General features: G+C 47.5%; 1 long non-coding RNA gene across 1 annotated transcript; it reads left to right on the top strand.

Annotated features, from left to right (window-relative positions):
* Positions 1–790: 790 nt before the first annotated feature.
* On the top strand, positions 791–4,582 carry LOC142906436 (uncharacterized). Its single transcript, XR_012930243.1, has 4 exons — positions 791–1,372; positions 2,441–2,681; positions 3,284–3,419; positions 3,814–4,582. It is a non-coding gene; the product is annotated as an uncharacterized LOC142906436 (long non-coding RNA).
* Positions 4,583–9,129: the final 4,547 nt, after the last annotated feature.

The raw sequence follows: 9,129 nt of genomic DNA, 5'->3' as shown, positions 1-9,129 counted from the left end.
CTATAGCTCCCTGCCACCAGTTCAGCAATATTCAGTACGTGGTTGTAATGTACTTCTATAGCCCCCTGCCACCAGTGCAGCAATATTCAGTACGTGGTTGTAATGTACTTCTATAGCCCCCTGCCACCAGTGCAGCAATATTCAGTACGTGGTTGTAATGCACTTCTATAGCCCCCTGCCACCAGTTCAGCAGTATTCAGTACGTGGTTGTAATGCACTTCTATAGCACCCTGACATTGTGCAGCAATGTTCAGTACATTGTTGTAATGCACTTCTATAGCCCCCTGCCATCACCAAATTCACACTGACCAGCGTGGTGAAGTACGGTAAATAACCCCTCCCCCTGGGAGCTGCATAGCATGGGACAGCTGTCAGCCAGCAATGGATTGAAAAAGGAGCTGTACTCTGCACACGTTGTTATTCAGGGTAGGGTAAGGAACTTGGAGGTTCGGTATGCATAATGTGCTCGGAAAGTATTGTATTCTGTATGTGTGTTGAATCTCTTTCGCACCGTACCAAGCCCACCGTGCTCTTCGGAGGTGCGATAATATATAAATATAAGTAGTCATACTACTGTAATACCACTATTAATATGTAGCATTCATTTTATTAGTAGTACTGTAATTTGTTGATATGCAGGTGTACATGCCAAACGTTAACCAATGTTAAATGTTAAGCCTTCTCTTTTGAATACAGTGTGTTTTAAACATGGAGTTGTCTCCAGCTAATTCTTAAATGTATATCATTCATAATGTAGTAGTAGGCAGGTAGAGCATTTATGACACTTCAATTGTACATAGAGCTTGCAGGTGTGATGAAGGAAAGCATGGGAAAGGCTGGAATTTTTGTTGAAAAAAGGACAACAGCCACAGTAGCTTAAGAGACCTAACGCTGAAGCTGCTAACGCGAAGTGGTCGACGCTGGCCCATGCGTTGTGACGTCGGACCCACTTTCCGCACACAGCAGCTCCTCATGGTGCCCCCCATACCAGGACCAGTGGTGACCTGGTAGCCACAGCGATTCCTCTCCCTGGCCCCATCCGGTTCGGGCATCCCAAATCGTACAAAATGAACTGCAACGGTGGTGAGACAAACAGCCCTTCGGGCGACAGCACGGTGACGGACACAAGCCCTCGCGGCAGCCAGGGCAGCTCGCTGCTCCGGACCGGAAGCGGGGGCTAGCACAGCCCTGTGGTGTGCGGAGAGCAGTGCTGCTCGTAGGCGAGCGGTGCGCTGGACGCCTACATCGAGGACTTTGAGCAGAGCGGAATCTGTGCGTCACCGCTACCCAGGATACGTGCAGAGCACAGCACCGCGCAGCATGGCGGAGCGGAGACGCGCGGAGGAGAGGAGGATGCACAGTGTGGATGAGGGTGGGTTGCGCCTCTCGCCACGCGAGGAATCGCTCCGTGGTGCTTGCACTCGAGTGGCTATCGAGTGTGCAGGCGGTGCAATGGTATCGAAGCTATAGTAATAGGTTTTTACCCTTTTATCTGGCACAAACACTGACACCTTTATACAAGGGATCATGTTTGCAATAACCACAACACAAGTAGTCAAAATGCAAACAAAAAAGACAACTGATAATATGCACTGTCCTTGAATTTGATTGGTCCACACCCGAGACGGCTTTTCTGAGATCCCAGTCTCCACTGGTGTTGGACCAGAAGACGCCAAAAGGCGTCTTCTTATTCTTAGCGTCTTCTTGTTTGCATTTTGACTACTTGCGTTGTGGTTATCGCAAACATGATCCCTTGTATAAAAGTGTCAGTTTTTGTGCCAGATAAAAGGGTAAAAACCTATTACTATATCTTGTTACTGGCAAAGGAGGTCTCATAAGGTATCGAAGCTAGTTGACTGGATGGGGGATAATTGGAGAGGAGAACCCCATTTTTTTTGCTTGTACTGGGTGCTTGTCAATTATGCTATGCTATCATGAATGTAATGTAATTCCCCTAGAAAAAAAACCCTTAATAAGGTCTAAAGATACATTTTCGTGAGAGTCCCACACTGGGATGCTTGGCAAATTCCATTAATGAGTTCATTTTATGTCAGAGAAAACTATCCACAGTAAGCACACGCATATGAGAGGATAGCATAGGTCTGAACAGATAGGTCGGTGCATGCATTTCTTTCTCCTGTCATCTTCCAGCAACTTCACTGATTATCGAGGTTGTAAAGTTTGTGAAATCTAAGTGATCCTCCAACCTTTGTGTCAAAATTTGCAGATCCTAGACTGGACACATCTGAAGTTTAAACAATAACAGCTCATGCACTGATTTATCCCATATTCTCACAAACTCCACAAACGGATAACATCATTAGTTACTGATGGTGCAAAGTAAGGCAACATTGCAGGATTGCCGTTCAGGGGTCAAGGAATCTAGGGGAGAGCAAATTCATTGTGTACCAGTAAAATGTCTGTGGGTCTTACATTGCAGGTGGCATGCTGCTTGTGGAGGACCTCATCTCGGGCACGTGCAGCCTCACTGCTGCGCTGCAGCGGTCGTGGCTCATAGCCCGACGGTCAGTCTAACCACGGACCAGCTCCTAGCGGCGCCAGTTGACGGTTCCTCCAAGTCCTTGCTCCGCTCGCCTGGCGCCCACCGAGACCTCACAGTGTCGCACAGAGGCAAGCGGTCATCTCTCGGGGTCACCGCGCACAGCTTCGGCGCATCATTGGTGAGGGGCAATAAGCCAACTAAACGGTTGAGCTCAACAGCGAGAAGCAACAAGGCCGTGATGCCATTAAATTTGTCGGCAAAGCCCGAAAATTATTTCTTTTCTAACCAGACGAATGTTTTGTTGTACTTATGGAGCAGTGAAGCAACTAGGCGTGAGCACTTGCCGAACGGCGGCTGTGCGACAAGTACCTATCTCAGGTGGTTGACAAGCCAAAAGGATAAGCTGGATGTGTCGGGGATCACGAGCATTCCTGAGCTCAGGTACCCGGCCTGGCTGCGTGACTGCGATGTGGACTCCCAGACCAGCAGCCACGAGACGGATACCAGCACAAAGAGAGCAGGTACCGCTCAGAGCCCGCAAAGCAGACCAAAGTACCCAGAGTGGCTCAAAGTTTTGGATATCTCCGGCCTTACGAATGTAGCCAACGAGGAGCCCGTGTCAGAGGACAATAGATCCCTAGGTGTGTGTATATATATAGTCTGTATATAGCAGATGACATTTCATATGTTTTCAGGTACATATTCAGTCTTTTCTCACAGAGACGGCTGAGCGGCCACCCATGTGGTTGTGACGTGCGATGCGTGATTCTTGATGCACAGCCTCATTGGAGGAGCTGCTGAGCAGGGCGCACATGGAGTTGGACTCCCCCGGCTTGGAGGCCCCCTCCCCGGGCAGCTTCAACACGGACGTCTTTCTAGGGGCTGATCGTCCCTGGGAAAACCCCTCCACGCCATTGTGAATTTATCTTTATATCCACACTCACGCACAGCATAGAGGCTGCACCGCCTCTAAGTATGATGTCAGATTTTGAATGTTATAAGCTAAGCAGGTAAGCCTGGTTATTACTTGGATGGGAGACTGTTTTGAAATAGCATATATTATAGATTTTGGCTGCTAGGTAACCAGGAGTTAGTAATACGGCAATGGAATCTTGAATCTATATCCGGAGTTTTGCATTTTACTCCCTCTGTTTTCACCGGGTTCTCCGTTTTCCTCTCACATACCACTCGCTGATGAAATTTGCAAAATATCACTGCCAAACCCTCCTGAGACTTGGTGAGATTTTTCTGGCTTCCACCTTGATAATAAGTCAACCAAGTAATTTTCTCTCAATCGTGTCTCTTCTCAGGGCCGTGTACCACCTGTCGCGTCTGAAAGAGCTGGTTGACACCATCAAGGAGAACAAGGATGGCTGACTACCCGTGATGTAGAAAGCCCGAAAGCATTTTATGGCGGTGGTCGAGGTTTCTACTCAGAAGGATACGTTCGCTTGGTCCTGCTAATTCATGGTTGTTAAACATCAATGGTACTTCAGGTGCTGTGGTGTGAATCGCAATTACTTGTGAACTTGTGGGGCCCATGGGGCACAGTAATTGCCCTGTTAATGGAAGTGCCACAACAAAGTATTGGAAAAATGTGATAAAGTTCGTTCAGGGTTGGAGTTATTGAATGGTTGCAGCAGTATTTTGCACAGCAAATCCATACAGACTCAAATGTCACTTGAAATAGAACGGATATGTGAACAATATTGTGAGCACAACTAAACTAATTTTGGTTTTAGCCATTTTGGAAGGAGACTACTTTATTGGGAACATACATGCTAGTATTTGTGTAGTTATAAACATTTGGGAAATCACTGTAAAAGTACATTTGCTTATTTAGATTGCACTATACCTGTATTGTAAAATTTCAGAACCTTTTATGTAATTTGTAATCAATAAACCAAAGTTGCATATTGTATGCAACCCATGACTTGGATTGTTTTTATCATGTCTTGTTTAGCATGGTTGTTTATGTACAGTGTGAAAGAAATTCAACATACATTAAATATTTTCTGATATTTGAATGTTTATATTGTACATGTATATTTATTTTACAATAAATCTGAGACAAAGGCTTATACACATGGAATTGAAAATATTCAGCTATGATTTGTATTTCTCAAGTATTTTAAGAAAAGTCAGCGAGTCTCGTGACATGTCTTCACATTTGGGAGTGATGATTGTGATGAATATACAGGCATTAACCTGCTTACATTCCTAGAGTATGTAAGGTGAATTTGGGCATTCTGGGTGATTGGGTTTTAGGCCAAACACAGGCAGATGGTGGGGGATAGATGTTTTCAAGCATCTATTAATTATTCATCGGCATGTACTATCTTACTATGATGTAAAGTTAAAAAACATGGTTCATGAAGGGAATGGAATAAAAACTCAACTGTGCACAAGTATGGAGGAATTAATACTTGGAATTCAATGCAAAGATCTGGCCATATGGCGTTTACTGGGCACCAGGGTTGCCAAACAACACGTGAAAGATGTGTATCAGGCACAGCCTCTGCATTATGAAAAAAATATCACTTCCTGAAGAAGTGCATTTTGCTTCTCCTGTCTTAGGTCACCATCAAAATAAATTAGAGCAAATGTGACTCGACTGACACAGGCAGCATTTATACTTGTGAAGTGTTCTCCTTCCGACGTGTGGTGTGTGTCGCACACACTGTCGGAGACGAGGTAGTTGCAGGGGACATCGTCTCTTTATTATCTTGTTCACACCAACTCCGGCGTCACTCTCTCGACCACGTTGCCATAGAGCCCGGCCTAGACACGACCCTGTCCGTGTTGCACCGACGGCGTCGACCGAGAAGGCCAACTACTGTCTGGCCACGCAATGATTGGGCGAATGCGGTGGCAACGACAGCGACGTCGAGACGAGTCCACTCCCAGAACCGGCAGCCCGGAGCTGTCGCTCTCCGCTGCTTATATTATATTCTATATTCTACTCGGTGCGGCTTGGCTCTGCCCTATCCACGCCTCCCTTCTCGAACCGACCAGCGGGTTCCAGAGGCTTCCCTATGAGGTCTTCCATGACCCTTGCCCCAATTCCTCTGCCCGGCCGGCATACCCGTATATATGCTCAACGGCGTGTGCGCAAACTTTCCACTGCAGTTGCCGCTGCTGGACAGCAGTCAGCGCTGTGTCACTACACTTGTATGAACACAAGAATTACATAATCACATCTACACTTATATGTAATGGGCTGAGATAGGCGCACACAACTTCTTGGGAGGCAACACTATTTATTAACACCAACACATTACACTTAACATAAATTTCGATTTAAAGCTTTCGTGACTGCGGGCTAACACCAATCCCGAATATCCGCCCCCACAGCCCTTTAAATAACCTCCCATACAGCCCCCCAATCGGCTATGCGTGTATGAGTGACGTCCCTGCCCTCTAACCCCCGACCCCCCCGTCCCGCGCGTGCGATTGGTGTGTCGCTCTAAAACCGACTCCAAATCCCCGCCCCGCAGCCCTTTAAACAATCTCCATTGCCCGGCATCGGCGGCAACGCGTGTGCGAAGGACGTCATTGCCCTCTGACCCCTGACCCCCCGTTTAGTTCGTGTGAGTGGTGCGCGGGGTTGTGTGAGCGGAGACGTCGCGTTTGAGTGGCTGAGAAGCGACGGATTGATTCCAGGCAGCCACGTGCCAGCCCCGAGCTATGCCCCACAAACAGGACCCGCGGACCCGAGGGGCTGCGCCGTGAGGAGAGTAGCCGGAGAGCGGCAGCCCTCTCACCGCGAGCGAGGAATCGAGTAGCGGCTGCTCTCACTCGAGCGAGGAGTCCGGAGCCCGCAGCCCTCTCGAGATCAGCCCTCCCCCAGGGGGGGAGCCGGGGGCCCGCATCCCCCACAACTGACAACCTGTGTACCAACTGGCCGAGCGAGAGTTTGTGTGTATTTGAGCGCAATCGTGCCAGTGTTTAGCTGTACCAGGGAGTTTGATGCAGCAGATTGTTTCGGTGTAGCAGGGTGTCCGGATTGTGCCGGCACACTATCCTTCTATCTGTAATGTCGTAGGGTGAGCTCCATTAAAAGTTTACTCGGACCCCAACCTGTCAAAGCGCCTAATCTCGGAACGTGGTTCTCAACCTCGTACCTCACCCATGCTACGTACCTTTGAGACGTCCTGCTTTTACAAATGTTGATGAACTGGAGGGCAAAGGTCTGGAGGACCCCACATGGAGTCTGGTTTCTCACACCCGAGCCTCCTGTGACATTTCTGGAGGCTTCTCTGGAATCTTTGTCCCATTTATTGAGTGCAGATTTGGCTTACTTCTAGCTTCATCCCAAGACGTCATCCAGTTTGGAAATACCCGAAGGTTGTGGGAGTCGCCCCGTGCTTCAGTTTCTTTCCAACCCTCGTAATGGCCGGATGCTCACCAGCCGGAAGACTTTTGCTGCTTACACCACGACCGAGGTGTTGAGAGCAACCATCTCGTGGCTGGTCGGCAATGGAGATGGTATTGTCGATTTGGGGAGCGTGAGTCTGTGGCGTTCGTGGTGCTGCTGTCACGGAGGCGACACGAGTTTAGGAAATTCAGTTTTGTGGGTTTCCTGTAGCGAGCACTGAAAGATCCTCTCTTCCTCTTTCTCCACCCTTGTCTCTGCTGTCTCCATGTCCCCGTTCAACTCTTTCTACACCGCTTTCCTTGAATGTGCAGCTGCCTTTACGGCCTCCCCTCTCCCCTTCTCTCCACCTCCAACCCATCTCCGTCGTAATCTCCTCCCCTTTGTTCAGGCTCTTCCCTTTCTTCCTCAGTCTATGGATGGGGTTATTGTTTATCGGGCTCTTATACAAAAAATGGAGCTTATTTTAGCCTTTGAATAGGATTTTCTGTTTTCCTTCGGTAGCGTGTTGCGCACATAGGGAAGATCGAGCCACGCCACCGGTTCCCATGATCAAAATCTTTGTCAACTTGTCTCCCTCGGTAGGAATGCCTTTCCTTCTGCAGCAAGCAATTGTCTTCTCTCTCTCCTCCGGTATTTCTTCCGATGCGCTTTCTTAATCTCGCTTGCTGTGTGTATCGACTCTATCATTCAACAAGGGCAAATTAAAAAAAAATGCTTTTTTTTCCTCCACTGTTTTACCACTATACCTCCTGAGTGGGTACTCGGAGTTTCATCTAATGTACTATTTGATGAGTCGCTTCCACACAGCACAAAGGCGGTAGCTATCCGAACTGTAAATTTTTCTTCCAATTTCGATAGATTCTCGAATTATTCTTGGGCAGTAGTAGCTAGTTTTGCACAGAACTTCAACATTAGAATCAACTGAGTGTCCTTGTTGGCACGTGTGTTCTGCTACTGCTGAACACGGGTGCCAACAAATAATACATTATTTAAATGCATGCCTATAAAGGGCAGCATACTTCAATAGGGATTACCATTGGTACGGCTATTTTAATACACAATAGACAGGAAGGACAAGATCAAAGGGCTCTCATAATGCACATGCATAATGTACGTTGACTCGGTAATCTCCCCCCCCCACTTTGCGCGAGAGTGCCACAAATCTGGCTGTCGCCTGATGAAGCTAGTTGTAATTACTGGCAAAACGTCGTACTCCAATTGTAAATGTTGTGGCTTGGCTCTCCAAAGTACCAGTGACGAATTGGCTTGTTCTGTTTCCGTGACAACCCTTACTAGTTGGCTGTGTCGAGTGGTGGCGGGTTTTAACGACACGTTTATATATGTATGCGATCTAATCCAAAAAACACCTCTATGGATGATATTGGGCGCGAAAGCCTACATGTTAAACCAAAATTTAAAATATATACAAAATAACAATAATTTCTAGTTTTCCTCATTCACATCGTGATTCGTATGAACAGACATGAGATGATTGAGACATGTTAAATCATAAACGTATTTATTAATATATATATACAGATAGTCCTCGACTGCAATGTCCTTGTCCACGTGCAAACAGAGTTAGGATAGCAGCCTCCTTTAAAAGCCAGAGTAGATTTATACGCTGTAGAAGACAGTTGACGAATCCTCGTTGCTTGATTCCTCCTCGGATCCCTTCAGCAGTGAGTCGTCACCAGTCTTCTCTGCCTGCTCATTCTCCATGTGGCACGGCTGGGGTGGGTGCAATACGCCAGGAGACTCCTTATGCAGCGAGCAGCGAAGCAGGCCCATCTCTGCCTGCTCATCCTCAACGTGGAATTGAGGAGATGGCGGTGAGCTGGGGGCATCGGTGAGGAGGGTGTTACGGAGACGGCCCAGCTCTGCCTGCTGCAGAATCGTCTGTACGACGAAGCGCTCGCGGCGCCTGCAGGCGCGCACATGGGATGGCGTGTCCGGGATGATGTATGCAATGCAGGCCTTCGTGAGTAACACCACGTGCTGCACACGTCCACACACAGGTAAAGGATTTTCAGTTTCAGGATTTGCATGTAAAGGGTGCTTACTAAATATAATATGGCAGCATCTTAAAGTGCTTTACATCTCAGGTCAACTATTCCGGGGACCTGAAGCCCAGGGATATTATATTGTTACGTCGTTTTTCCCAATTAAATTAAGTCATTTGAGTAATTTTTGAACATTTGGCAAATTATACCGAGACACTTTTTTTGAATTACTTAATGGGTTTTTT

This window comes from Petromyzon marinus, chromosome 64 (assembly GCF_048934315.1).
Source record: "Petromyzon marinus isolate PM22_M1 ecotype Great Lakes invasive population chromosome 64, UKy_Petmar_22M1.pri1.0, whole genome shotgun sequence".
In the NCBI taxonomy this organism is placed as follows: domain Eukaryota; kingdom Metazoa; phylum Chordata; class Hyperoartia; order Petromyzontiformes; family Petromyzontidae; genus Petromyzon; species Petromyzon marinus.
Note: the sequence above shows the minus strand (reverse complement) of the source record. Positions and strands in the feature narration are given on the sequence as shown.